The sequence below is a fragment of the Rana temporaria genome, chromosome 11 (assembly GCF_905171775.1).
Source record: "Rana temporaria chromosome 11, aRanTem1.1, whole genome shotgun sequence".
NCBI classification, from domain to species: domain Eukaryota; kingdom Metazoa; phylum Chordata; class Amphibia; order Anura; family Ranidae; genus Rana; species Rana temporaria.
Window position 1 is genome coordinate 30,883,803 of NC_053499.1, and position 7,512 is coordinate 30,891,314.

The following is a 7,512-nucleotide window of genomic DNA, read 5'->3' on the forward strand; positions in this document are numbered from 1 at the left end:
ATTTTATTTTCTCAGTTTAGACCGATATGTATTCTTCTACATATTTTTGGTAAAAAAAATTGCAATACATTACAGCCAGAACGGGGGCGAGGAGCGCCCGTTACAGTACCCCCCTCTTAAGGGATACCCTCCGGGGGATCTTAGAAGGTGAAGGCTTATGAGGATATATAGAATGAAATTGACTGCATAATTCGGGTGCATGCACTTCCTCTGGGTCTAACCAAGAGTCTTCTTGTATACCATAATCCTTCCATCTGATTAAATATTGTAGACGTCCTCTTCTTTTTCTAGAGTCTAGAATATCTTCAACCTCATAATGTTCTTCACCCTCAACTAAGATAGGAGGTGCAGGAGGAGAATTCCTACCAGGGAACTGGTTAGGTCGATAGGGTTTGAGAAGAGACACATGAAATGAGGGATGGATCGTGAGCTTCGAAGGGAGAGAAAGTTGCATGGTATTTCGATTAATAACCTTAGAAATTGAGAATGGACCAAGAAAATGTTTGACGAGTTTCCTCGCAGGTACATGCAAATGTAGGTTTTTTGTAGAGAGCCATACTTGATCGCCAATTTTGTATGATGGTGCAGATCTATGCCTAAGATCATAATAGACTTTTTGACGATCTTGTGCATTTTTGAGATTTTGTTTCAAAACTTGTAATACGAATGAAAGGGTAGACCAATAATCATTGGTTGAAGGAACATTTGTGAGTAATGAAGACTCTGGTAGAATATTGGGATGAAACCCATAGTTTGCATAGAAAGGGGAATAACGAGTAGAAGAACTAGTTGGATTGTTGTAAGAGAATTCAGCGAGAGGAAGAAGGGTAGACCAGTTATCCTGGAGATGGGTACAATAACATCTGAAATATTGTTCAAGACACTGGTTTACTCTTTCTGTCTGTCCATTTGTTAGAGGATGATATCCACTGGAGTATCTATGGTCTATTTGGAAAATATGACACAAGGCCTTCCAGAATTTGGAGACAAACTGAGAACCTCTGTCCGAAACTAGACATGAAGGGACACCATGTAATTTGATAACATGATCCAGTAAAGTTTGCGCTGTTTCTTTGGAAGAAGGCAGTTTCTTAAGAGGGACATAATGAGCCATTTTAGTCAGCATATCAACTGTTACCATGATGGTGTTATATCCATTAGAAGGAGGTAATTCAACAATGAAATCCAAGGACAATGCTTCCCAAGGTTTTGAAGGAATAGGTAGAGACATCAACAATCCATAAGGTGGTCTTCTTTCATGTTTGGATCTTATACAGACCTCACAGGTCGATACGTAATCTTTTATGGTGTTAGTCATGTTAGGCCACCAGAAATAACATTGGATGAGATTAGTAGTTTTTTCTATTCCAGGATGACCAGCTAGGGGAGCATCATGTAGTGTCTTTAATATATGGACAACCATAGAAGGAGGAAAAAACAGTTGAGTATGCCTGTAGAAGAAACCTTCTTCATCTTGTGTTAAACCATGAGGGATAGTAGTATCTTGCATATTCAAACTTTGTTTAAGTAACTGTTTTATATTGAGATTAGCAAGTATAAACTTATGAGAAGGAATAAGAAGGGATGGAGGAGGTTCTTCAAAAGGTTCTGAAAGTCTAGAAAGAGAATCTGCTTTTCCATTTTTTGCGCCAGGCCGGTAGGTAATCAAGAAGTCAAATCTATCAAAGAAGAGACTCCATCGCAGCTGTCTAGAGGAGAGGGTTTTGTTAGATTTGAGGTATTGTAGATTTTGATGATCAGTATAAATCATTATGGGATGTAATGATCCTTCTAATAAATGTTGCCAGTTCTCCAAGGCGCATTTATTTGCGAGCAATTCTTTTTCACCAATAGGATAGTTACGTTCAGCTGTATTCAAGGTTTTTGAGAGAAATGCGACGGGATGAAGTGGTGAATTGGGAGCAGAACGCTGAGAAAGGATTGCGCCTAAAGCGCATTGTGACACATCGACTTCCAATACAAAATGATAATTAGGATTGGGAAGTTGCAGGATTGGGGCTGTGGTAAAGCGATGTTTTAATTGTTGAAAGGCATTTTGGGCAGCTTTTGACCAAATATCGGATGAAAACTGTCGTCCGAGGAAGAATCGTACAATTTTGGGATCGTGTGTACACTTCTTTCGAGACCCGATCATGACAGTTCATCCGATATTATTCAATCGGACAAGCGTGAAAATTTACCTCATACGATAACAGATCATACGATTTTTGTTTAATCAGTACAGTTGTCGTCCGAAAATACAATACAAATATATTACAACACGTGACATCACTTTTTTTTTTTTCTGTAGTACGAGAATTTTCATGACTTTAGTAACCTATTAAATTTCTACTTGCGACTAGTAAGCAGAAAAAGTTGTGCGATCTGTCGTACGATATTCGAATCGTGCGTACGGGCCATAAATCAGTACAGAAGTTTGGCACCCTTCTGGACCATGCATGTCAGATTTCGCTATCACTGTGGTCAGAAAAATCTGTGGTAGATAAAGATATTGTTGCGAACCACAAACTAGGTCACCTCAGGTATCCGTATTTGATTTTATATGACCACCTTACAATGGTCTAATTTGTCACCTTGCTCTGCCTTCTCATTTTCAAGCTTTGCCACCCCTTAGTCACTTTTCCTCTATAGCATGGCAAATAGTATCTCCTTTTTAATGTTTCTAATTGCTTAAATGGGTTAAATCATTTTTGAACAGTTTATCACTCATCAATTGTAATTAAATATGTTTATATTAAATTATGTGCTGTAATTAATGTAAAATCTCTGAGCTAGTGCTGTTATTAGTAACAGATGCTGAAGTATCAACAGTATTGCAACATGACTGTTTTGCCGTGCCAGCTGTCTGATTGTAATTACTTTAATCTGAGCTTGTTATCTAATTATCACCTTTGTAAAGGGAAAGTACTCTCTAATGTGTACTGATTGTTTCAGATGATGATGAAGAGCGTAAAGCAGCTGTCATACTCTTCGGAATGGTTCATCTATCTCCCTTCATGTATTGTTTGGGCTTTTCTGTACCCACCAAACTATGAAGATGAAGGAAGAAGGAACAAAATCCAAAGTCACATGATCTGTGATGTCACGTTGGCAACTGTGCACCTCCAGTAAGCAGTGGGAAAGCTCCTCTTCTCAGAGCATATGCTGATGTGTTTGGATGTTGGTTGATCTTTTCATAGCGTTGTCAAATTAGGGATTAAAGAGCTAACTAGGTCAGAGGGAAGGGATTGATCTTGTTCATTGCAGCCTTCAGACTTTACCTAAACAAATACTGCTAGAAGTCAACTGGTTGTTTTGGACACATTAAGTTTATGTTATAAGTTTAACAAACTTTTGAAGAACTACCCCTGTTAAAATCACGTACAGCAACTTTGCTTTCATTTGTCATTGACCCTACAATTTTTGCATTAATTCAATTTTTTTAACAGGCTGAAGGAAGGAGATGATAGATGATGCTGTGTTTCTTTCTGCCCTTCCCAGTTCCACAAAAACTTTAAGTTCAAAAAGTTTTCTGACTTACCTAATGTAGCCAATTAGCCTAATTGGAATAATTTGACTTGTACAATATAGGAAAGCTTTAGAAAAATCTAGTTCACAATGGTAGATAAAATAAATACACCCCAATTGCAAGCAGCAAACAACTATGACTAGTTATGCACCCTCATGTGTAGAGGGTGCAAAATTGGTGGTGCTATTTGCTATTTTCTTCCCTTTATGTTAGAGAAGCATCTAAGCAGATGTTATTGAAGCTGCTCTACAACCAACTAAAGTCATGCCTCCTATATGTGAAGTCCACAAAATTTTTATAAGCTGGCTCTTTGGGGTTCAATAATTTTTATTGGGTTTAGTAAACATAAAATAAGAACCCACACAGGGCTACATAAGGAGCATTTAAAGGTATGAAACACAGAAATCTGCCAATAAAAAACAAACAAGGCAATACATTGGGTGTGAGTGAAAGTGATTATTGCGCTATCCTAAAAAAAAATACATTGGGTGTGAGTGAAAGTGATTATTGCGCTATCCTAAAAAAAATACATTGGGTGAGTGGAGAGCCTTATAATTAGCTCCATATAATTAAAAAATTCTAAAGGCGGGTACCCCCACCACGGGGTAACCCCTTTACAATGTAAAAGAACATTTTTAAAAGAGAGATTGGGGGGTAGAGACCCCAGAGTTGAAAGAGAGAGAAATTAAAAAGAAGAACAGATATGAGGAGAAGAGGAAAAGGGAAGGGGGAGGAAGGGGAGATCCATGGTCTCGGGCCCGCTAACCAAGAGTCATAGATGGCCAATAATGGCCGAGTGTAGAAAGGGAAAAGCATACTCAATTCAAGGTTCACAGATTTCAAGAAACTTTGAATGGGAGTTCTTAAGGACTCTTGATATCTATTTATTAACCATGAGGGCCATCAAATGGTCTTTATAAGCTTGCTCTTTCAAGTATTTGATCAGTTATGAATTTGATAGAACAGGGCTTTAGAAAGTTGGAACCACATAGGGAGGAAAGAACTGCGATTGGCTAAATTAGTTCTCTGTAGTCCTTTTAAATATAAGGACTTTTCTGCAACTGAAACAATGAAAAGATGCTTATTTGTGGTTGGCTAAACCTAAAAACAGCCACACACCCATACGTTAAATGGAAGAGTTTATTTGTTGATGCCTCCTTGGTCTTCCAACTAAGTGATTGTTATTTGAGGTTGATTGGACATTTATGTTTTTTTTTATTATTCGACTTTTTGTGCTCTGGCTATGGTCAAAATTAAAGACCAAATTAAAATAAATTTAAAATATTTTAAACTATAATATTTCACAAATAAAAAAGTAAAGAGATTTATTTTCACGGGTTAACCCCCTTACAATGTAAAATATTTTTTTTTAAAAGAGAGATTGGGGGTAGAGACCCCAGCGGTGAAAGAGAGAGAAAGTAAAAAGAAGAACAGATGTGAGATGAAGAGGAAAAAAGAAGGGGGAGGAAGAGGAGATCCATGGCCTCGGGGCCTCTAACCAAGAGTCATAAATGGCCAATACTGGCCGGGTGAAGAGAGGGAAAAGCATAATCAATCCAAGGCTCCCAAATTTCAAGATACTTGGAATGGGAGTCCTTAAGGACTCTTGACATCTGTTTATTAACCATGAGGGCCATCAAATGGTCTTCATAAGATGTCTCTTTTAAGTATTTGATCAGTTATGACTTGATAGAACAGGGCTTTAGAAAGTTGCAACCACATAGGGAGGAAAGAACTATAATTGAGTGAACTGGAACAATGAAAAGATGCTTATTTGTGGTTGGCTAAACCTAAACCCAGCTCAACCCCTCGTACATTAAATGGAAGAGTTTGCTTTGTTGATGCCTCCTTGGTCTTCCAACGAAGTGATTGTTATTTGAGGTTGATTGGACATTTATGATTTTTTTTTCATCCTTTTGTGCTCTGGCTATGGTCAAAATTAAAGACCAAATAAAAATAAAAAATACATTTAAAATATTTTAAACTAAAATATTTCACAAATAAAAAAGTAAAGAGATTTATTTTCTTAAGGCATATCACATTTTCTTAACAAAGGTAGGTAACGTATGCTTTGCTGTTAAAAGAAATTGAAAATTAAATTTTGATAATTTTTATCATATTTTTTGATATGATAATGGTCTGGTGGTAGTGTAGAGGAGGCAAAAGTTTTGGCACTGGTATTTTTTTTAAATAATAATAGAAGAGAACACCCGGGGACAGTCTCCCAAGTCTTTTAGGTTATTTAAATGGCAATTCTGGCATCCTGTTTGAAAAATTACCCTCTTTTGTCAAATAGATTCAACCTCTTGTACTCAGAAGCAAAATAGTCTTTTTCCCGGCGGTTAAAACAAACGGCAGCAAACCGATAATGAGTCCATGAATATTATGATTTGGGCAAAGTTCTCCCATAATGATATTCATTAACTCGCTAGGGGTGTGTTTTGTTTATGTAAATAAGCGCGCAATGATGATACTGATTCATTTTAATTGTTGTCTTCTTTTTTTACCCCCTTAGTCTTCTCTTTTCAAGAACCATCTTTAAGAGACACATTGTACTTGCTTTTAGAACTGAATCTTCTCTTAGGCCTTTATATGGATTTTTGTGAAAATGTCTCCCATCTTTGCCCCAACCATTAGCCCATCATAGGGCGTGATATCACAGACACTCATTAAAATTTTACTTTGCTAGTTATTTTTAAATACTAAGGCTGGGTGCAGACAGATCGAAATTTACTGGCCGAATTTAAATCTGTGTGTGGCCCTCATGGTTAGATGGAAGCCATTCGTTAGACTGACCACTGTTGAACAGATACCCTGGAAAACTTTCATCAAACAGCAGCTACAGCCGCTGTCAGAATACAATGTCCCAGCGGGGGAATTCCTTCATTCACTTTGCTTGTGTGGATGGGGAAATCAGTTTTATTTCTTTTTTTTCATTCAGCCTGCCGGCTGATTAAAAGAAAATTAGCCATTTATACCCAGCCTAAGCATTATACAAACTGGCTTGTTTATTTGTTTTCGGGACCTTAAAGCCATTAATCTGGCATTTTATAAAGCAGAAAATCCCTTAAGATGGCAGGCATTAAAGTAGGATTTCAGTCTGAACTTTTTTTTTTTTTTTGGTTTCATATACAGTAGAGTTGGGCAAAGTTAGAACCTTTGTTAATTTTTTATTTGAGTGAGTGAGTGAGAAACTTATATAGCGCAACACATGCAAACTGAATCACCTCTGGGCGCTTGGTATTCATTCCCTGGGCCCTCAGAAGAGATGGGTTTTGATCTTTCTCCTAAAATGCCAAGTGGTTCTCCTCCAACCGAATGCTGGTTGGAAGCGCCAACATCTCCATTGGGAGGATCTCCCTTTACTTCCTGTTGTGTGACTGGGTCAGGAAATGAGAAGAAACTCTCCAATAGTGGTAGAAAGGGAAAAAGTTATAACCTATTTTATATTTTGTTGTTATGTCTTTCCCTCCTTGCTTGCTCTCCTTACTTTCTTTTGCGTCATTGATTGGAAGCAAGAAACATAGAAGAGTGAAGGCGAGAAATACCAATAAGTCCATCAATCCTGCCTTTCTTTTTTGTCTTGAAAAATATTTTTGTTTGAGTATAGATAGACCTGTTTATTCCAAGCGTTTCTAAGTTAACTTACTGTTGACTATCTCTACTAAAAGATAACAATAGAAACCTAACAGTGGTTCAGGGTCCTCACTTTATCCAAACCTAAAAGAAAGATTGAGCTGGAGTCTTACACATGTAATACTTTCATAAGCCCCCAATGAAGTCAAATATGTTTATATTAATACAATACTCAACAATAAATGACAATTAAATAGACAAATCTTTATGGGAAGTATCAAATTGTGATCAGGCAGTGCAAAGAAACTGGTTCAGTTTAGTTTTACTGCACAATAAAGTACACCACACAGATCCAACAAAGTACAGCCATATAAAATCTGCATACCTTATTTTCCGGTATATAAGAC